The sequence below is a fragment of the Caretta caretta genome, chromosome 11 (genome assembly GCF_965140235.1).
Source record: "Caretta caretta isolate rCarCar2 chromosome 11, rCarCar1.hap1, whole genome shotgun sequence".
Taxonomy (NCBI): Eukaryota; Metazoa; Chordata; order Testudines; family Cheloniidae; genus Caretta; species Caretta caretta.
This window is the reverse complement of record NC_134216.1, coordinates 37,487,656-37,509,979: the sequence shown is the minus strand read 5'-3', so window position 1 is coordinate 37,509,979 and position 22,324 is coordinate 37,487,656. Positions and strand designations below refer to the sequence as shown.

Genomic DNA, 22,324 nt, shown 5'->3' with positions numbered 1-22,324 from the left:
TGTTACTTGAACAGAGAAAGGTAGTTGAAAAATATGTACAACTTCATGCCTGCTCTGCAGATTGAAAGGAGAAATTAAAAAGATTATACCTATTTGTTCCATTTGTCTAATAATTTCCTTTTGAACTCATTGCTGTTGGAATATCTGAAGTTCTATAAGTTTACATAGGGGGTGGGCAAGCAATGTGTAATTAAATATATCTCAGATAGTGACACTGTTACTACAAACTTAGCTCAAAGACCCTATGAGAAATGGACATGAGTCACTAAACACTATCTTTCTAAATTAGTACAACCAATGAATGATCAACAAAGATACATTTTACTAAATATATCAATGAATGCATGTTCAGCCAAAGTACTGAAGTCACTATGTACTATAAATAAATAAAAAGAAAGTTATATCTTTTCTTTTTAAAGAGTAAAGATCAAGTAAAGATGAAACAGGAACTGGCCTATATTTTAGATGATTGAGTTAAGAGCAGCAAGTGACAACTGACAGTATAAAATGGCTGAGTCTAAGCCCTGGTCTACACTACAAGTTTAGGTCGAATTTAGCAGTGTTAGATCGATTTAACCCTGCACCCGTGCACACAACGAAGCCATTTTTTTGTCGACTTAAAGGGCTCTTAAAATCAATTTCTGTACTCCTTCCCGAGGAGGGGATTAGTGCTGAAATCGACATCGCCAGGTCAAATTTGGGATAGTGTGGATGCAATTCGACAGTATTGGCCTCTGGGAGCTATCCCAGAGTGCTCCATTGTGACCGCTCTGGACAGCACTTTCAACTCAGATGCACTAGCCAGGAACACAGGAAAAGCCCCAGGAACTTTTGAATTTCATTTCCTGTTTGGCTAGTGTGGCGAGCTCATCAGCACAGGTGACCATGCAGTTCCAAAATCGCAAAAGAGCTCCAGCATGGACTGAATGGGAGGTACTGGATCTGATCGCTGTATGGGGAGATGAATCTGTGCTATGAGAACTCCGTTCCAAAAGACAAAATGCCAATATATTTGCCAAAATCTCCAAGGGCATGATGGACAGAGGCTACAACAGGGACCCGCAGCAGTGCCGCATGAAAATTAAGGAGGTCAGGCAAGCCTACCAAAAAACCAAAGAGGCAAACGGCTGCTCCAGGTCAGAGCCCCAGACATGCCGCTTCTGTGATGAGCTGTATGCAATTCTAGGGAGCGCCCCTACTACTACCCCATCCCTGTCCATGGACACCTGCAAGGGGGGAGTCTCATGCAACAGGCATGAGGATTTGGGGGATGAGGAAGATGAGGAGGATAGCGCACAGCAGGTAAGCGGAGAAACCATTCTTCCTGACAGCCAGGAACTGTTTATCACCCTGAACCCCATACCCTCCCAACCCTCCCAAGGCAGGCTCCCGGACCATGAAGCCGGAGAAGGCACTTCTGGTGAGTGTACCTTTGTAAATATAATATATGGTTTAAAAGCAAGCATGTTTAATGATTAATTTGCCCTGAAGGCTTGGGATGCATTTGCAGCCGGTACAGCCCCTCCTTTTAAATGGCCAACCCAACAGGTGCTTGGTATGGGAAAGGAGGGCGCTGTTGTTTGAAACCATTCCCACATTGTTATGAAGGTTGAAGAAGCCGAAAGACTGTGGCTTATCATGGCTACCTGCAAGCCGAATTCTGTAGACTGGCCCTGCATGTGTGACCTCTCATACCAAACTGGCAGGCCCTCAATATAAGAGGCAAAATGCAACCTTGTACTGAAAGCACGTGTGCTATGTAATGTTAACGGCTTGGTTCACTGTGAAAGAGTCTACCCATTGTTCTCTAAAATGTGTCTTTTTAAAGACTAATCTCCCTTTTTTCCCTCCGGCAGCTGCAAATGTTTCAACGTTCCCCCTATCATCTCTGTCCCAGAGGCTAACGCAGAAAAGAAGTCGAAAAAAACGCACTCGCAATGAAGTGTTCTCTGAGCTCATGCAATCCTCCTGCACTGAAAGAGCTCAGCAGAATGCGTGGAGGCAAACAATGTCAGAGTCCAGGAAAGCAGAAAATGAACGCGAGGACAGGAGGGATGAGCAAGATGAGAGGCGGCGGGAGCAAGATGAAAGGTGGCAGCAACACAATGTGGGGAGGCAGGATGCAATGCTGACGCTACTGGGGGGATCAAACTGATATGCTCCGGCGTCTGGTGGAGCTGCAGGAAAGGCAGCAGGAGCAGAGACTGCCGCTGCAGCCCCTGTGTAACCGCCCGCTCTCCTCCGCAAGTTCCATAGCCTCCTCACCCAGATGCCCAAGAACGCGGGCACCTCCGGGCACCCAACCACTCCACCCCAGAAGACTGCCCAAGCAACAGAAGGCTGACATTCAGTAAGTTTTGAAGTGCACTGTGGCCTTGTCCTTCCCTCCTCCCCTCATCCACCACCCCACCCGGTGCTTCCCTCCTCCTCCACCCCTCCCGGGCTACCTTGGCAGTTATCCCCCTATTTGTGTGATGAATTAATAAAGAATGCATGATTTTGAAACAACAATGACTTTATTGCCTCTGCAAGCGGTGATCGAAGGGGGGAGGGCCACTGGCTTACAGGGAAGTAGAGTGAACCAAAAGGGCGGGTTTTCATCAAGGAGAAACAAACAGAACTGTCACACCATAGCCTGGCCAGTAATGAAACTGGTTTTCAAAGCTTCTCTGATGCGCAGCATTCCCTTCTGTGCTCTTCTAATCGCCCTGGTATCTGGCTGCGTGTAATCAGTGGCCAGGCTATTTGCCTCAACCTCCCATCCCGACATAAACGTCTCCCTTTTATTCTCACAGATATTGTGGAGCACACAGCAAGCAGCAATAACAATGGGAATATTGATTTCGCTGAGGTCTAACCAAGTCAGTAAACTGTGCCAGCGCGCTTTTAACCGTCCAAATGCACATTCTACCACCATTCTGCACTTGCTCAGCCTATAGTTTAACAGATCCGTACTACTGTCCAGGGTGCCTGTGTATTGCTTCATGAGCCATGGCATTAAGAGGTAGGCTGGATCCCCAAAGAGAACTATAGGCATTTCAACATCCCCAACAGCTATTTTCTGGTCTGGGAAGTAAGTCCCTTCCAGCAGCTGTTCAAACAGATCAGAATTCCTGAAGATGCGAGCGTCATGTACCTTTCCCGGCCATCCCACGTTGATGTTGGTGAAACGTCCCTTGTGATGCACCAGTGCTTGCAGCACCACTGAAAAGTACCCCTTGTGGTTTATGTACTGGCTGCCAAGGTGCTCCGGTCCCAAGATAGGGATATGCGTTCCGTCTATCACCTCACCACAGTTAGGAAATCCCACTGCAGCAAAGCCATCCACTATGACCTGCACATTTCCCAGAGTCACTACCCTTGATAGCAGCAGCTCAGTGATTGCGTTGGCTACTTGGATCACAGAAGCCCTCACAGTAGATTTGCCCACTCCAAATTGATTCCCGACTGACCGGTAACTGGCGTTGCAAGCTTCCAGAGGGCTATCGCCACTCGCTTCTGAACTGTTAAGGCTGCTCTCCTCTTGGTATTCTTGCGCTTCAGGACAAGGGAAAGCGAGTCAGAAAGTTCTATGAGAGTGCGAAAGGTCCTCAGCTACTGGAAATCATCCCAGACCTGCAACACTATGCAGTCCCACCAGTCTGTGCTTGTTTCCTGGGCCCAGAATTGGCGTTCCATGGCATGAGCCTGCCCCGTTGGCACCAGGGGATGTCCAAATTGCCAGGGCCTGTGCTTTAAGAGAAGTCTGTGTCCATGTCCTCATCGTCACCGCGCTGCTGTCCCCACCTCGGTTCTGGTTCTGCACATACTGCAGGATAATGCTCAAGGTGCTTACAATGCTCATAACTGCCACAGTGAACTGAGCGGGCTCCATGCTTGCTGTGGTATGGCGTCTGCAGGAGAGCAGAGTTGCAGCAGAAGCGGTGGCTAAAGATGGATGTCATGAGAATAGATATTTATAGAGAACGACGAAAGGACCTGCAAGGTGGATTCATGGGAGCAGGAGAGCAGAGTTGCAGCAGAAGTGGTGGAGGACAATTGTTAGCACCACGCACACTTCCCGAAGAAGAACACACGTATCCGGGAGCCCATGACAGACAATATGGAAAAATTCGCTATTGAGACAATAGCAGCAGAGCAGAGTTGCAGCGGAAGCTGTGTATGATGACGGTTAGCAGCACCCAGGAGGACCAGAACAGATCCACCAAGCTGCAGGAGAGCAGAGTTGCAGCGGAAGCGGTGGATGACAATGGTTAGCAGACCTACTGCACTGTCTGCTGCCAGCAGCACCCAGGACACAACAGCGGCGGTGTCGGTGAGTTGAGCTGAGTGGGCTGCATGTTTGCCGTGGTATGGCGTCTGCGTGGAGAAAAGGTGCGAAATGATTGTCTGCCATTGCTTTCACAGAGGGAGGGGTGACTGACGACATGTACCCAAAACCATCCATGACAATGTTTTTGCCCCATCAGGCATTGGGAGTCTGCAGGAAAGCTACCCATGGTGCACCGCTCCATAAGTCAATACTAGCCACGGTAATGAGGATGCACTCCACTGACTTAATGCGTTTAGTGTGGACATTTAGCAACGTTTAGCAATGGACTGTATAAAATTGATTTCTAAAAATCAACTTCTATAATATCGACCTAATTTCGTAGTGTAGACATATCCGAGAGCAGCATCTCCTTCATGAGAGCAGTAAGGCAGTAATTGTTAATTTAATCTGCTTTCCTGTGCGTCTAAGTTGATAGGATAGGATACTAGATCTTTACAGGACACTGAGCATTGCTGTTACATTTTAACATCTTTTAGTTCCAACCTGTTTATTGGGAAAAGATTAAAGTGGTGGAGGTAGTTATTAAATTTTGGAAAATACTGTCTGAGGCTTTCTGAAAGAGTATTAGCTAGTCCTGCTGGACATAGGTGGAAGTAGTTTGAGGATTAGCCTGATTCCTTGTCATGACTAGGGCAGGGGCTATGGTTTCTGTTCCAAATAGATATGTCTGAGAAATGTGTGGATGAAGTGTGGGCAGGGACCGGGCAAAGGTTGAGTCTGCTCCTGCACCAATGGGCACAGTATTTGGCCTCATGGCAGGTTCCATCACAGTAGTAATATTTGGAGAGGTTATTTTTATTCATTGCTTACTGAGATCTAGTATGTATTAAATGCAGTGTATTTGTGATTTTTTAAAATAAAGCTGCAGGCTTTTCAAACCCAGAAGAAAAACAGTTTTTATTTTATTTTGTTTTTTGTTTTGTTGTGAGAAACCAGGTAGGTGGTAAAGTCATGTAATAAAATGTATGTTCCTCCATATGCAAGAGAAGAATGGGGAAAGCATCTCATAACTTTTCATGTTCTCATCAGGTTCTAAAGTATGATTCTAGCGACAATTAGTTTATCTTTAGTGCAGTGATGGCTAGCAGGTGTATTATGGGCTACAAGATGGGCATTTAGGGCCTGATTCAAAGTCCATATAAGTTAATGGAAATAGTATTAATTTCATGGGTCTATATAGTTTTCTGTGGCCTGTGACAGGCTCTCAGATCTGTGGTAGCCTCACTTCCAAATCCTCTTCCATGCAGTGTCCTAAATTTAGTTCAACTGTGATTTATTTATTTATTTTACAGCCTACGTATTTTGGGGGGAAACTATTCTCACTCATGGTTCCATCAATATTTTGGTTTCCCATATCCATTAAAAAAATCAGGGGTCAGATTTACGATTGTATAACTCCAATTTTATACCAGTGTAATTCCATTGAGATTAATGAAGTTACAAATGGCATAAAACTGGAATAATGCAGTGGTGACTCAGATATCCAGAGTGTTTTCATTATCATAGCATCTTTGTCAGGAATTTATTGCCACACAGCAGCATATTACTTCACTATATGAAGAGAAAGGAAATGCAGGTGAGAAGGTTAGGAGGGCAGAAATAGTTAATTTCAACACATATGGGCTTGTGTAAATCCACATCCATACATAAAAAGAAAATAAATTAAACAGGAGGTGGGATTGGGGAACAGGTTTACTTAAAAAAATATGGACCAAATTCTGCTTTTGATAATGCCTATGTAAATCTGGACCACTGGTCTGACTGATAACAGATTTTGGCACATCTGTTTAAAGGTAAAGCAACGTTTAATTAGGTATCTTGTTCTTGGACCACTGCTGATATCAAACTACTGAACGCTGGCAGTCCCATCTGTGAAAGTGATTTATAGATTCCTTCTCTGTAGCTCACAATGTTTGGCTCTTCATAACAGCCTTGTAAAAAGAGAATGAGGACATTATTTTGCCATTTGTTTCCCACAGCTATAAACATCATTTAACAAAAACCACTGCATTTTTACATTACATTGTCTGTGATATATAGGATCATAGCAATTAGAGACAGAAAAGGCCCATTAGATAACAGAGTCCCCCTCCACCTCCAGCAGGAGCAACAATAATCCCCTAGACAGGAAGTGTCAGACATTAAGCTGATATTACAGTAGAGAGAAAAGACTTATTAAATCTTAGCTAAAAGGCCAAGAAGAAGTGATGCATTTTTTCAAAGCCCTAAAAATATAAACCTTTAAATGCAACATCCACAGGCTGAACTTTTAAAACCAGATCCATTATAATAGAGCTAATGAAGTCAGTGAAAGGCTCAATGTGTTGATACAGTCAGAGCCGGCTCCAGGCACCAGCAAAACAAGGAGGTGCTTGGGGCCGCACATTTCTAGGGGCGGCATTCCGGCGCCGGCCATACCGCCCCTAGAACTGTGCCCCCGCTGCCCCAGCTCGCCTCCGCCTGCTCCCCTGAGCGCGCCCCCGCTGCACCCCCCTCCCTCCCTCCCTCCCAGGCTTGCAGCGCGAAACAGCTGTTTGGCACGGTGAGGGAGGGAGGAGAAGCAGAGCGGCGGCACGCTCAGGGGAGGCGGCGGCGGAGTGGAGGTGAGCTGGGGCGGGGAGCGGTTCCTCTACCCGCCCCCCCTGTTACTTCCTGCGCTCTCCCCCCAGCTCCGCCTGCTCCCCTGAACGCGCTGCTGCTCCCCCGCCTGAGCGGGAGGGGGGAGAAGCGGAGCGGCGGCCTGTTCAGGGGAGCAGGCGGAGCGGAGGTGAGCTGTGGCGGGCGGGAAGCCGCAGAAAGCAATGGGGAGGGGGAGAATGCGGCACCCCCGGGGGAGGAGGCAGGGCCGGGGATTTGGGGATGGGGCGCACGAAAAAAAAAGCGGGGCTGGCCAAAAAATGTTTTGCTTGGGGCCACAAAAATCCTAGAACGGGCCCTGGCTACGGTGTCAATATGTTAATTGGTTAAGTGTGGTGTTCAGATATTTTATTTTTGATATTGCCAGCAGCACTGCTGTCTATCATGAATGCAAGCGCACAATTAGGGAGAATTGCCAAATAGGGTGGGGGGTAATGAATGAATGCTGGATAATCAGTGTGTGCTGCAATGAAGGTTGTTATGACAGGTGAGTGCTGTGTTCTCTCAGATTTGATACAGCTGTCAGTATTGTAGGGAGAGATACTGCATTTTAATGCAAATATGAGTTACAAGTCATGTAAAAAGCCTGCTTTCTGCCTCATATAGTCAGAGGGCACAAGCCAGTGAAGAGATTACCTATGTGCTAATTCTTCCACCATGAAAAATATTAAGGCCTGGATCAACAAAGGGGCTTATGCATTGCAGTGCTCAGTATCATGGCACCTCACTTTTAGGTGCCTAGAAAATCACAGGAACAACACTGCAACCAACAAAGCCTGCGGGCATGTCTACACTTAATTTAAAATGACATCCAGCTGCTGCAGAAATTAAGTCAGTCGGGCACGTCCACACCACACTCATTGTGTTGGTGGAGTGCATCCTCATTAGCGGTGCTTGCATCGATGCACAGAGCAGTGCATCGTGGGTAAGTATCCCACAGTGCAACTAGCTGCAGGCATTTTTGGGAAGGGCTTGCTATACCTCATGGAATCAAAACATTGTTGCGGGGGGAATGGGAATATGGCTTCGACCTTCCATGGTGCAGGTTTCTCCCGCCCTCTTCTGATATCAATGGCAAACAACCCACGCTTTTTCGCACCTTTTTTCAGAAGCCTGGCTTAGCTGCGTGTATGCCATAGCGCAAGAAGCATGGACCCCATTTAGCACCTTGCACCTTATCCTGCAGTATTTCCAGGGTTGAGACAGCAGTTGCCATGTGGAACCTATGTCATTCAAGCATGAACATAGAATCATAGAATCACAGAATATCAGAGTTGGAAGGGACCTCAGGAGATCATCTTGTCCAACCCCCTGCTCAAAGCAGGACCAATCCTCAATTTTTGCCCCAGATCCCTAAATGGCCCCCTCAAGGATTGAACTCACAACCCTGGGTTTAGCAGGCCAATGCTCAAACCACTGAGCTATGTCATCACGCGTTCTCTTTTTCCATTTTCCAATCTGCGAAAGGCTCTCCACTGGTGTGGAGGATGTGCTGAAGGCCAAGCTTTCCACTGTAAGGCATGCAAACACAAGGCAACCATTGTCATTGCATAACCTGGGTCTGGTACAGGGTTGCTATTTAAAAGTCACTCCCCTTATTACACTTTAATGCAAGCCAGAACATAATCAGAATCCCTAGCTATTCAATAAACGGGTTTGCTATTCCAGCCATGGTGAGTATGGCCCAGCGGCATGGCGATGGGTCTTGTGCTGCAACTTGTGGGAAACGCGCTTCAGGAGCACAGGTGGACAATGCCCTCTCCCCTTAGCAACATGGATGTTGCACTGAGACCAGGGACCAGCATTAAGCCTCCCAAATTGCAGTCTTTGTTCAAGGCAGCTTTTGGGGGGGAGGGGTGGTAGAGGGAAGGTTTGTGGCCATGAGAGAACAGTGGAAGGCCACCCCCCTTCCCTGAATGCTGCTGGTAGCAGTCGCCCTGGACTTACAGATTCTGAAGTCAACACCAATCCCTGCCAGCCAAACTGTGATTGAGGGACCCAGAAATCACCATGGGTGGGGGGATCACATGCTCTATTGTTTGTGGTATGAGCACTTGTAATGAAAGTCTCCTCTAGGTGACCCTATGTGATATCAGTCTTCCTGAGGGTAACAGAGATGGCAAGGGAGCAGATGCTGCAAGCATCTGGGTACAGACCTAGTCCTTTCGCTGCTGTGTTGTGCACCACAATGATGCCAGCAGAGTTAGTACTGGAGTGGCATGAGAAAGTGTCCTACCGTGGTGGAAGAAATAAGGCAGCCCTCCCCAGAAACCTTCTGCAAAGGATGAAAGTTTCCTGGAGATCTCCATGGAGGGTTCCCAGGCCATTTCTGTGGACATAAATCAGGGATGGCCAACCTGTGGCTCAAGAGCCACATGCAGCTATTCAAAAATTAATGTGCGGCTCCTTGTATAGGCATCCACTCTGGGGCTGGAGCTACAGGTGCCAACTTTCCAATGTGCTGCGGGGTGTTCACTGCTCAACCCCTGGCTCTGCCACGGGCCCTGCCCCCACTCCACCCCTTCCCACCCGCTCCCCTGAGCCGGCTATGCCCTTGCTACTCCTCCCTCCTTCCCAGAGCCTTCTGCACGCCACAAAACAGCTGATTGGGAAGTACAGGGAGGGATGGAGGGAGAGGGAGGCACTGATTGGCGGGGCTGCTGGTGGGTGGGAGACACTGGGAGCAGGTGGGGGAAGCTGCTGAGGGGCTGCTGACGTATTACTGTGGCTCTTTGGCAATGTAAATTGGTAAATTCTGGCTCTTTTTCAGGCTCAATTTGGCCACCCCTGACATAAACAGTCTTTTCCAGGGGAAAACAGGGAAAAAAACCCCTGACATAAACAGTCTTTCCCAGGCAGCAGCCACTGGGAAGCAGACACCCCTTTCACCTCACTTTTTCTTCACATTAAACATAAAATATAAGAGCATGTAAGCCCTACAGTTTGACTGAAATTGCATACTCACCAGAGGTGCCTTCCCCAGCATCATGCTCAGCCACGATGCTGGGCTGCTTTGGGATTAAAAATAGCTCCTGGCTCTTGGGGAGAATGGATCCCCCAATCACCTGTCTCCCATTCTCCTCCGCTTCCTCATCTAGAATGTCCTCCTTGTTGTTGCCTGAGGTGGCCTGAAACTCAGATTCCTGGAAGGTATCCACACTGTGTTTGGGGGTAGTGATGGGGTGGCCACTGAGAATCACATCCAGCTCATTGTAGAAGTGGCATGTCTGTGGTGCAGAAATAGAATGACTGTTCACCTCCCTTGTCTTCTGGTATGCCTGCCAAAGTTCTTTGATTTTCACACAGCACTGCTGTGTACCCCTGATGTAACCCTTCTCCCCCATGCCTCACGCGATCTTTTCACAGGTGTCTATGTTTCTTTGGCTGGATCGGAGCTGTGCCTGCATTTCCTTTTCTCCCCACAGACTAATAAGATCCACCATCTCCTGTGTACTCCAGGCTGGAGCACGTTTGGGGCACTGAGTCACCATGATGAGCTGGGCAGGCGAGCTCTCCACATTGATCAAACAGGAAATGGCAATGCAAAAGATCCTGGGGCTTTAACAGGGGAGGGGCTGTTTCCTGTGTTACTTGGCTGCTGTCGAGCGGAGTTCAAAACAATCTCCAGATTGGTCACAGTGGAGCATTGGGGGACACCTCCTGGAGGCCAATTCAGTCAATTTACACAACGCTGTGTCTACACTGCCTCTCTATCAACCCATCAACATTGAATTAAGTGCTACGCCTCTTGTGGAGGTGGAGTAATTAAATCAATGTTTCAGGCATGTCAGGGCGGCGGAAGGGACCTAGGAGTGTAGACGCATACATTATTAGGTCGATGTAAGGCGGTTTCCATCAACCTAAGTTTGTAGCGTAGACCAGGCCTGAGTTAACTGCCTAGGCTCCCTATACAGTGAATGGGGGAGAGGCCAGCATGCTAGGCAGGAAACCACCTAACCTATCCAATGGGAGATGGCAATGAGATGCATGTATGTTGTGTTAAGTCCCACCCCTTCATGGAGATAGGTGCATACGTTGAAGCTGCAAGGAAGCAACTATCTTTGCTAGCAATCCATGAATGGGACCTTGTGTCCTGGAATCAGGTTGGCTTAAGCACCTAAGCTGTTTCTTGAAGCACTGAGTTAGGTGCCTGCTTCTCTCAACACAAAAACAGCTGGAGGAGGAGCTACTGCCCACCTTATAATTTTAACCCAGTGGTTAGAGCACTCACCTAGAACGTGGGAGTTCAGTACCCCTCTCCCTGCCAGCAGGGGAGAATGGATTTGAACAGAAGTCTCCCACCGTTCAGACAAGTTCTCTAATCACTGAGCTCTGGGACATTCTGATGTGGTATTTCCTCAGTCTCTCCTGTTGAAGCTGTTCCATTGAGGATAAATAATGAAGAAGTGATTAGACAGGGGGACTAGACCCTGAGTCTCCACCTAAGTTCCCTGTAAGCTGTGCAGCAGCCTATTTAGCATCGCGCAGGTGCTCAGGGAACCCGCCTGGGGACCTGCCACGGTCTGGTTCCCACTTAGCCCGGCCCCAACTCAGCTAGTGGCCCAGACCTGCTGCAGCCAGGGCGGCACGACTGGATCAGACCCACCTGTGGCCGGAGTAGGGCGGCCCAGCCCGACCGAGGAGCAGCCCACACCCAGGCATGGCCAGGGTGGTGAGGCCTGACCCCGCAGTGGCCCAGACCCAGGCACGGCCAGGGCAGTTCTCCCCTGGTGCGAACCTCCTGGGACCAGGGAAGGGGCACTCCCGCAGCAGGGAGAGGCGCCTCTCCCCGCACAGCCCAGGTGCTGCTACAGGGAGAGAGCACTGGGGGGAGTCCTTTCTCCCCGCCGTAGCCCCAGAGCATCCTCCTGCACCCCAAACCCTTCATCCCCACCCCAACTCAGAGCCCACACCCCCAGCCAGAGCCCTCACCCCCTGCACCCAACCCTCTGCCCCAGCCCTCATCCCCGGCCCTGCACCAGAGCCTGCACCCCTAGCAGGAGCCCTCATCCCCTGCACCCCAACCCTCTGCCCCAGCCCTGAGCCCCTCATCCCCAACCCCACCCTAGAGGCCACATCCCCACCCGGAGCCCTCACACCCCTTCACTCCAACCTTCTGCCCCAGTCCTGAGCCCCTCATCCCCAGCCCCACCCCAGAGCCTGCACCCCCAGCCGGAGAAATCAAACCCCTGCACCCCAACCCTCTGCTCCAGCCCTGAGCCCCCTCCCAAATTCCAAACCCCTCAGCCCCTCCTCACCACATGAATTTTGTTATATGCACCAATGTGAAGGTGATGTGTCACACATCAGCTCCATATTGGTGCCCATAATAAAATTAATTCTGCACATGGGTGGGAAAATTTAGAGGGAACACTGGTCTCCACTGCCCAGGTGCATGAGTGCCTTAACCACTGAACTACAAACTCCTTCTCTCACTCTTTCTCTCTCTCTGGCCCAAAGACTGCTCCACTGTGGATAGATTCTGAAATAGCCAACTCTGGGTTTAGGTGGGAGATAGGGCACCTGCCATCTACAACGAGGCAGCAGTGCACATGTCCAGAGGCAGAAATATAGGTGCTAATAGAACTTTTCTGAAAACTTAGAAGCGCACTGGGTTTGACGGGAGTTTTCAGGATCACTGTGGAGCATAAAACTAGGACTTAGATGCTTGAGTACCTCTGTGGATCCTACCCTAAGAACCCAGACCCAAGCCAGTAACCCCCGAGATCAAGTGACCTTCTCTGTATTTGCATTGTTTGGAAAGGAGAATCACAGCTTTTGAGCAGGTGCTGAAATCTGTTACCATCCTCCTGAATCAGTCTCCCCTGAGGTTTGAATTCATATTCCTTCTATGTAAAGTGGCCCAACAATGAATATTTCAACTCAACAGAATTCACATACAATTTAAATTATTCTAAATAAAAAAGGAAATTTATTTGGCAGAGAATGAGGTAGTGTGATCTGATAGATAGCGCACTGCTTGGGATTCAGAAGACCAGAGTACTGTGCCCTGTTCTTCCAATGGCCTATTAGGTACCCTTGGACAAGTCACTGTAAGCTGTGTGTGACTCATTGTCCTCATCTGTAAAATACCTCCTTTGCAAAGTACTTTGAGCTCTACTGATGAAAAGCACCATGTAAGAGCTAGGTATTAGTAGTAGGAAATCACAAACAAATGTTGATCAGAATTAAAACATAACTAGTGTCTAACCGTTGTGAAAATGATAGTCAGCTGAGCTTCTTGTTAGGCCCTGATTCAGCAGTCCATTCCTATTCAGCAAAGCACTTAAGCACATGATAAACTTTAGGTACAAGCTTAAATGTGATTGACTTCATTGAATAGGGATGGACTTAAGCATGTGCTTAAATGCTTTGCTAAATCAGGATCTTTAGTACAGAAAACATTTGGCAAGGAAGGTAAAAAGTGTATTGTTACCCCTTTTTGACCCAAGAGCTTTGATAAAATTCAGGATCCTGCGGGTTGTTTCAGTTAAGAGGAGAATTTGATGATGGAGGCCTGGTTTCTGATGCAATCCTATTTATTTATTTACCAATCCCATTTATGTACAGAGTCTTGTTTCCCTGAACACAGCAGGACTCAAACAGCAGGAGACAGATTCTTCTTACTCACAGCTATAAGTACCTTTTTAGCCAGCACTCAGCCCAAAAGCTCTGTCTCAGGTCTTTTTCTCATGGCAATGCTAGGGGTCACTTGGGATGACGTGATCATGCACAATATATTATAGATGCCCAGGAAATCCTCTTTTGTCATTATAAGGAGGTATTTTTTTCTGAGGTTGATAAACAGCTGGTATCTGCCCAATACCTAATGAATCTCCATATCACTACTTTTTTTAATAGAAAAGCGTTGAAAAGAGCTGGTAGAGAAAGAAGTTTCCAATCCAATCAGGAAGAAAAAGATTAGAACAAAATCAGTGGTTTGCTGTGTTTTGACATTCATATAATGTCAATCTGCTGCAGGGCAGGGAAACTTATCTGAAAAAATCGATCATTTAAACATGAAGAGCCATTCATTGGCCCTTCTGAATTGAGCTTAAAGTTCCATGTTGAAAACAGCGAGAAAGCTAATAACCCTCAGCACATTGTGATCTGGAGCTGTAACTCTGACAGAAAACAAAATGTTTCCTTAGCTTAGCCAAACTTCTCTTGAGTCATCTGGCTAAGCTTGAAGCCAAGAAGATTCACAATCCCATGGGCAGGTGAAACAATCAAATTTTAGCAGAGTGAGCATATTAGGGAGTAATACTAATATAACATTATTCAGCTTGTGTGAGACATAAGCCCACATATTGGGCCAGAGATTCACCTTTCATGGTAAAATCTGTGGAGAACATGAATCGAGGGAAGAAATCAATGTTAGATTCCCCACACTGTTCCATCAAGGGGATGGAGTTTTCTTATGTGAAATAGGCTACCAGGACCCATCTCCTAAACCCACACATCCTGGGACTTCGGTATCAGGCCAGGGCCACCCACACAGCGGCCTTGTAGCAGCTGTTGCCCTCAGCAGCAATATCCCTCTCCCTCCCTGAGAGCATGTTTCCAATGGAACTGCACTATCATCGACTCCTCTGTCCACAGCTGCCATAAAGACCCTCTCCTCACCATTGAGCAGGTTTTGTGGAGAAGATAATACAGTCCCAATCCCAATGTGCACCTTCCACCCCACCCCACCCCCCAAACACCCCAAATCCTCCCCCAACCCATCCAGTTACCGCCTCTTTCCCAATGTGAAAAGAAAAGGAGTACTTGTGGCACCTTAGAGACTAACCAATTTATTTGAGCATAAACGTTCGTGAGCTACAGCTCACTTCGTCGGATGCATAAAGTGGAAAATGCAGTGAGGAAGTTTTATACACACAGACCATGAAAAAATGGCTGTTTATCACTTCAAAAGGTTTTCTCTCCCCCCCACCCCACTCTCCTGCTGGTAATAGCTTATCTAAAGTGATCACTCTCCTTACAATGTGTATGATAATCAAGGTGGGCTATATTGATGACATCTTCATCATCTGGACCCATGGAAAAGAAGCCCTTGAGGAATTCCATCATGATTTCAACAATTTCCATCCCACCATCAACCTCAGCCTGGACCAGTCCACACAAGAGATCCACTTCCTGGACACTACGGTGCTAATAAGCGATGGTCACATAAACACCACCCTATACCGGAAACCTACTGACCGCTATTCCTACCTACATGCCTCCAGCTTTCACCCAGATCACACCACACGGTCCATTGTCTACAGCCAAGCTGTACGATACAACCGCATTTGCTCCAACCCCTCAGACAGAGACAAACACCTACAAGATCTCTATCAAGCATTCTTACAACTACAATACCCACCTGCTGAAGTGAAGAAACAGATTGACAGAGCCAGAAGAGTATCCAGAAGTCACCTACTACAGGACAGGCCTAACGAAGAAAATAACAGAATGCCACTAGCCGTCACCTTCAGCCCCCAACTAAAACCTCTCCAACACATTATCAAGTATCTACAACCTATCCTGAAGGACGACCCATCACACTCACAAATCTTGGGAGACAGGCCAGTCCTTGCTTACAGACAGCCCCCCAACCTGAAGCAAATACTCACCAGCAACTACATACCACACAACAGAACCACTAACCCAGGAACCTATCCTTGCAACAAATCCCGTTGGCAACTGTGCCCACATATCTATTCAGGGGACACCATCACAGGGCCTAATAACATCGGCCACACTATCAGAGGCTCGTTCACCTGCACATCTACCAATGTGATATATGCCATCATTTGCCAGCAATGCCCCTCTGCCATGTACATTGGTCAAACTGGACAGTCTCTACGTAAAAGAATAAATGGACACAAATCAGATGTCAAGAATTATAACATTCATAAACCAGTCGGAGAACACTTCAATCTCTCTGGTCGCGCGATTACAGACATGAAAGTTGCGATATTACAACAGAAAAACTTCAAAACCAGACTCCAGCGAGAGACGACTGAATTGGAATTCATTTGCAAATTGGATACAATTAACTTAGGCTTGAATAGAGACTGGGAGTGGTTAAGTCATTATGCAAGGTAACCTATTTCCCCTTGTTTTTTCCAACCCCCGCCCCCCCCCACTGTTCCTCAGATGTTCTTGTTAAACCCTGGATTTGTGCTGGAAATGGCCCACCTTGATTATCATATACATTGTAAGGAGAGTGATCACTTTAGATAAGCTATTACCAGCAGGAGAGTGGGGTGGGAGGAGAGAAAACTTTTTGAAGTGATAAACACCCATTTTTTCATGGTCTGTGTGTATAAAACTTCCTCACTGCATTTTCTACTTTATGCATCCGATGAAGTGAGCTGTAGCTCACGAACGCTTATGCTCAAATAAATTGGTTAGTCTCTAAGGTGCCGCAAGTATTCCTTTTCTTTTTGCGAATACAGACTAACACGGCTGCTACTCTGAAACCTTTCCCAATGTGGATATTCAAGCCAGGGAACAACTGTCCACAAGGAGCCATGAGAACACAGAGGCAGCTGATCCCTTTCTTCATAGTGGGGATTTTCAGCTGCTGCTGTGTCATCATGGTGTCTTATCTTGGACCCCACATATGGTTCTTTACTGAGCAATGTCTTTTCTTTTTTGTCTATACACACTCTTCTGAGGTTCCTCTGAGCTTATGTGGCTTGAAAAGCTGCAGTTCTTTAGCAGGTAAATAAAGCTTCAAGTATTTATAACATTTCTCAATTTAAAATTCAGACATTTCTTACATGAAGGAGATTAAACAAGTGTCTGAAATGAGCAAAAAAAAATTAGATTATCTAACTTAAAAACAAAAGTTTAAATAATCATAGCCATGCTTTGAGACAATAGATTAATATGAGCTCACATTTTATATGCTAAGCTTTAGGCTGATGCAAATATAGGTGGCTAAATTATAAACCTTGAAAAAACAGAATTTAAAATTTAAATGGCAAGTGACTTAACTGTAGCAGTGCTCACAGGTGTCACTATTCTGATGTAATTCACACGGGAGCACTAATTCTAAATTAACGGTCTGCACATTTCGTATCCAAAATTGGCATATTGTTTCATTTAACAGGAAAGGAGTAGAAATCATGCATTATTAATATTTATGAAGAGTAAACCAAAGGTGATGCATTTATTTTATTTTTCTTCCTTTTATCTCCTCATTCTCATGTATTACATGAACGGTATCAGGTACCACACTAGATAACCTATTTTTAAAAAATCCATTACGTTGTATATTTGTAATGAGCTTATCTTACCCCAATATTTTTTTCAGTCAAGTTTCCTTCTTGTGAGTCTGCTACAGCAGTCATGTACCTGTTAAAGGAAAACAAAAATGTAAAATTTCTTTAACTTGCTGATCTCATCTAACTAATGACCATCAGGCACGATAGACATACATCTGATAGCAGTTACAAGACACCATATCTCTTATATGTGCCTCTTGCCAATGTATTATTTAGTAAGCCTGGGAAGAAAGAAGCATACTTTCAGCCATACCTATGACTGTATTGTGTGCTCACCTTTCACTGCTTAGCAGTGGTAAAAGCTGGAAGTGACAGCTTTTGTTTCAAAACTCTATAGATGAGAACAAAGCATTTGCTGTAGTAATGAACATTTGTTCTTAAGGACATAGAAAAGCTTTGAAGGGGACATATACTCGATATCATATAAATAAGAAAGAATTACGTACTTTAATAATTATTCAGTTCAGGTTATGGTACTGTATTTAAGCAATGTTGGTGTTAAATAGACATTGCTATTTCTCAAAATAATAAAAGATAAGTCCTTTAATTTTTATCAAAGGGTTGCTTCCTAAGTCAGAATCTACGTGTATAAAGAATGTGAGTATTTTCAAAGAGATCCCCATCCCTTTCATTTTATTTTCTTCTTTGCTGTACTAGGGGAGTTGCTTGCTTTTTATTGGCATTCCCTTTGTCATAAACTTTAGATTATCCATGTGAAGCTTATTTGATCTCTCTGACACATTTTTCCCAGCCAAGTGAGTCTCCAAACACTGATGTTCTAATGATGTACCACTCCAAATGATGTTACTTGTTGCCTGTGACAAATGAATTCAAAAGAGGCAATACATTTTAATTTACTGTTCTAAATCTTAAAATATCAAATGGATGAACTGTATCCACTGAAGAAGATGTAATGATGCTAATAGAAAGCACTGGGAAAATCTGAAGGGCTAGTCATCCGACTTACTAAATATGATTTCCATAAATTTAATTCTGTTTTGTAATGGGGAGGGGACGATTACTGACTATCCAAAAAGTGTTGAGAAGCGTCACTTTCCTATCACTAATTTTCTCTGACAAATAAGCAGTAGATTGTAAATTTGCTTAAGCTTTTATGTATTTGCATAAATTCAAGTACAAACCATTGGAAATACATGACTTCCCATTTTAAAGTTATATTGTCATAAATCCTCTATGAAGGGAAATAATTGCATGCATTTATGGGACGTCTAGTATGTTTATGATAGACACCAACATATTAGATACAAATAAATAAATTAAAATATGTTTCCAATATTGGGCCAGATTCTTGGCCTCTCCTAAGTCTCCTTTGCTACTTAATGCAATGTCCAAGGATTCCCCTAGCATAGGCAAATCTTCAGCGGGAATAGGGCTGGCTATGCCAGCTACTCCTGGCCCTCTCCCCAATATACACTGGGGATAGTCTATGGCAGGCTGAGGGCAGAGAGGAGGAGTATGAGAGGTGTGAGGGGTTTATCCCTGGCCAGCAGTATATTCCTTAGAGGACTGCTTCAGTGAGCATAATTTAGAGCAGCTTTTAGGTGCCTATAAAATATACCGGGGCCATTTTGAGGCTGAGTGCAGGATCAGGGAAGTGGAAAGTTGTTACAGTTTTTCTCTTCAGAGATCTTGTTTCAAGCCTAGATTGTCCAGACCCTACTAGCTGACCTACTGTATTCAATCATCCTTGCAGATCAGTTTCCCATTGGAGGCGAAATCAGTGATGTTGAGTCAGGATATATACTTAGTGCATCTTGCTTATTTACACTATATATGACAGTCATTGAATAGAAGTGGTCTCAAATAGCACCCAGGCAATCTCTTTTCAGGAACCTCAGCACAAAGACCCATACCCACTTTCCAGGAAGCAAGTCTGCACCAATAATTGACCATAGATAGAGAAATTAAGGCAGAGAGCAAACTCTCTTGCTGTTTTCCACAGCTGCTCCAAAATATCTGCATCACAGACTCAGCAGTGATATAATATTTCTTCAAAGACTGTACACTGCTCACATGCTGAGAAAAATAACTTCTCAGACTATGTGTAACAGTTCCAGTTGGTGATTCCTATAATAACACAGTATATTGTGTCATATATCATAGCACTCCACAAGATCTGATGAGGGAAGCTCAGTATAATAGCTTCTTAAAAATTAATGATTTAGGCCCGAATTCAGGAAAGCATCCTGATTCATATAGTTAAGTATGTGCTAAGTAAGTAAATCCATTTATTCATGTTTGAGTACTGATGACATCATAGCGGAATTTTCAGAAGTCTTCGCAATCCATCTCTAACTTTGATCACTCAGCATCTGACCTTTTGCAGTGATCTGCCACACACCATCCATCCATCTCCTCGCTGGCTCCTCTCCTACTATGATGATCCTCCACCGTTCCTTCCATAATAACTTTCTTAAGGTTATTTCCATTTCTACACCTAATGTGACCAAAGTACAAAAGTTTGGGTGGCAAATTGTCTTTATTGCAGTAGGTGTTTTGCTCATTTTGGGGGAAAAAATCAGTCACATTGTCTGCTTCTACTCTTCATTTCATCACCCACTCCTTTCTGCGCTCTTCCTCTCAACTGGAAACAATTAGATCCAGAACCTTCTGACCAGCCAGCTCTTGTTGAACCATCAGCGAGTGATTTCTGGACTACAGTCTGGGACCCTCTGCAGTGTTAATGGAGTTGTGTATCCTAATCTAGTCCAGACTACAATGTAATTTGAAATTAACATAAGAAGCATGTCAAGACAGTTTGGATGTCTTTGATTGCAAAGTTAGGAGATCAGCATAAACTTCTCTTTATAATTATCATTATCTTTCTCCAGTATTATATATGCTTTGCATTTGGACCCTTAATTTTGCTATTTTTACTCTTGACAAAATGTCAACATAGCGAGAAGACATGAAAAACCATTATAATTTAGCCAAACACTGGGAAAATTAAGTGACGTATATATGAAAGGAAGAATGGAAAAGAAAAAAAAATTTAAAAGTGTAAATGTAATGTGAATATATATACCATAGGGCGTGAGTAAAACAGTCAATATATAATTGGTATCAAAGTATAACTGGTATCTTCTGATGTGTGATAGGAATACATACGGGAGCATTACATCAAACTTTGACTAAAATATAGAACAGAGATGTATTCTCAATGACTGCAAACATCCTAATGGTTGTAATGTTTTAATAAGGATTTTGTCTGAGTATACTTAATGGGCCTGCTCTTGAATCCCTTGAATTTGATGGGAGTTTTACTATTAATTTCAGTGGGAGCAGATCTGACCAAATATAAGACTAGTCACTTTAAAAATTATTTCTCGAGCTCCAAACATACTGCTTTCATTTTAATAATTTATTAGTATCACAGTTTTTACATAAATACAGCTGGTTGTTCAACTGAGAGACTGACATCTGAAACCTGTTTGAAGCAGGCTTTATCAGTCATTAGGATAACCTAGTTATTCTTCCACTGTCAATTTATTTAAAGGTTTTAGTGTTTGGCATCTGAGGGCCTTCAAGCTTTTGAGCAACTACAAATACAACTTTTTAAAGTTTAGTTTCTTTCTTTACATCTATTCCTCTTCATTCTACAGTCCAGGCATCAAACAGTCTAAAACTCCCTCATTTTCTTTGCCCTTTTACTGTTGGGGGGAGGGAGGGAGAGAAAACACCCTAGAGGCCTTCAAAAATGGAACATGTGGGACTAATAAGAGCACTAAAGCTCTTGTTTTTGCAGTTTGATGACTGCTCAAGGAATATGATAGGATTTTTTTCTTTTAAACTAGCAGGTGTGGATAGCTCTCAGCATGGCTTTTTAAATCAATGGACTATTCATTTGGTTCTGACTTCAGTAGGCTCTGGATCCATGCCTGGGTTCTTGTAGACTGTTACGAGTCATTTGTTGTCAGTGACCCTGTTTCAACTGTAGCTCCATTCTGGAGTCATCTTATGTTGTGTTCTATGACGCTCTTGAGGTATAACTTTAAAAAGATATAAGCAGGGAATGGGAAATAAACATGACATTATTATCAGTACAGACCTGCTCATGCACAAGGATGTAGATGTCCGTAGTACACTTGTTTTCAAAGAGGAATAAAATGTACTCCATTTATCCACATAAAGTACTATATCTGCCAGAATAGCACGGTGCTAAAACATGTCTCTTCCGTACTAAGTTGGTGGTGTCAGTTTTATAAGGGTGGATCTAAGGAACTACAGTAGCTATTAACTTTACATGTACCGGGACAATGGTTCACACCCAGTTCACTTCACTCACATGAGTACTCCTGTTGTGGTCACTGGGAGTTTTGCCTGAAGTTACTGTAGGTATGGACTACACAAGCTTGGCTTTTAGTCATAAATGTGGACCAACTCACTATTGTAAATAGACAACATATTTAAATGTGCAAATTAGCAAGTGGGCCTGTACAACCGATCACTTTCATATTTTTATTGTATTTTTGGAATTTAATTATACATTAAAACTATTTTCCATTTTTAATTATAGCTGTGCTCCTAAGTGCCACTATAGTTAAATTTCTGTGTGTGTTTTCTTTATAATTACCATCCTTGAGAGCCTAATATCTTTGGGCCCAATTCTGTGGCCCTTAATTGAGTAAAACTCCTGTTGGAGTCAGAGAGTTTTGCTTTATTAACACTGAAGATTTTGGGCATTTGCAGACTGGAACTTCTTCCTATTGAAGTAAATGGGAGTTTTGCCATTATTTGATTGGTGACATAGGCTAGAGCTAACGGTGTGAAATCTCTGCAAGATTCTATTCATGGAGATTTGTCCCTGGTTGTTCAGTCTATATTTGTCTTTCCCTGCCCACCCAGGAAAAAAGGTTACGTGGTTGATCCCAGGCCATTGGTGGCAGGCCATGGGCCATCTATATAACCCTTGTCCTCACCCATACCTCTGCACCTTTCTGTGTGCCTGGCACCTCACCCACCTGCTCTCCAGCAGCATGATTCTGCAGAGTCCAGGGGGAGAAGGGGAAGCTGCAAGATAGGCAGCCAGTTCCCCAGTGCCTTGTACACAGTC

General features: G+C 44.9%; 1 long non-coding RNA gene across 2 annotated transcripts in view; it reads left to right on the top strand.

Moving 5' to 3' along the window:
• The first annotated feature begins 6,902 nt into the window (after positions 1 to 6,902).
• The window catches only part of LOC142068540 (uncharacterized), a 149,780-nt gene continuing 134,358 nt past the window's right edge, over positions 6,903 to 22,324 (top strand). The window contains exon 1 of one of the 2 annotated variants that reach the window (XR_012664367.1): positions 6,903 to 6,936. This is a non-coding gene — a long non-coding RNA (uncharacterized LOC142068540). Of the gene's footprint in view, positions 6,937 to 7,052; positions 7,101 to 22,324 lie in introns of those variants that run through there. The other variant, XR_012664366.1, reaches the window with a different exon arrangement.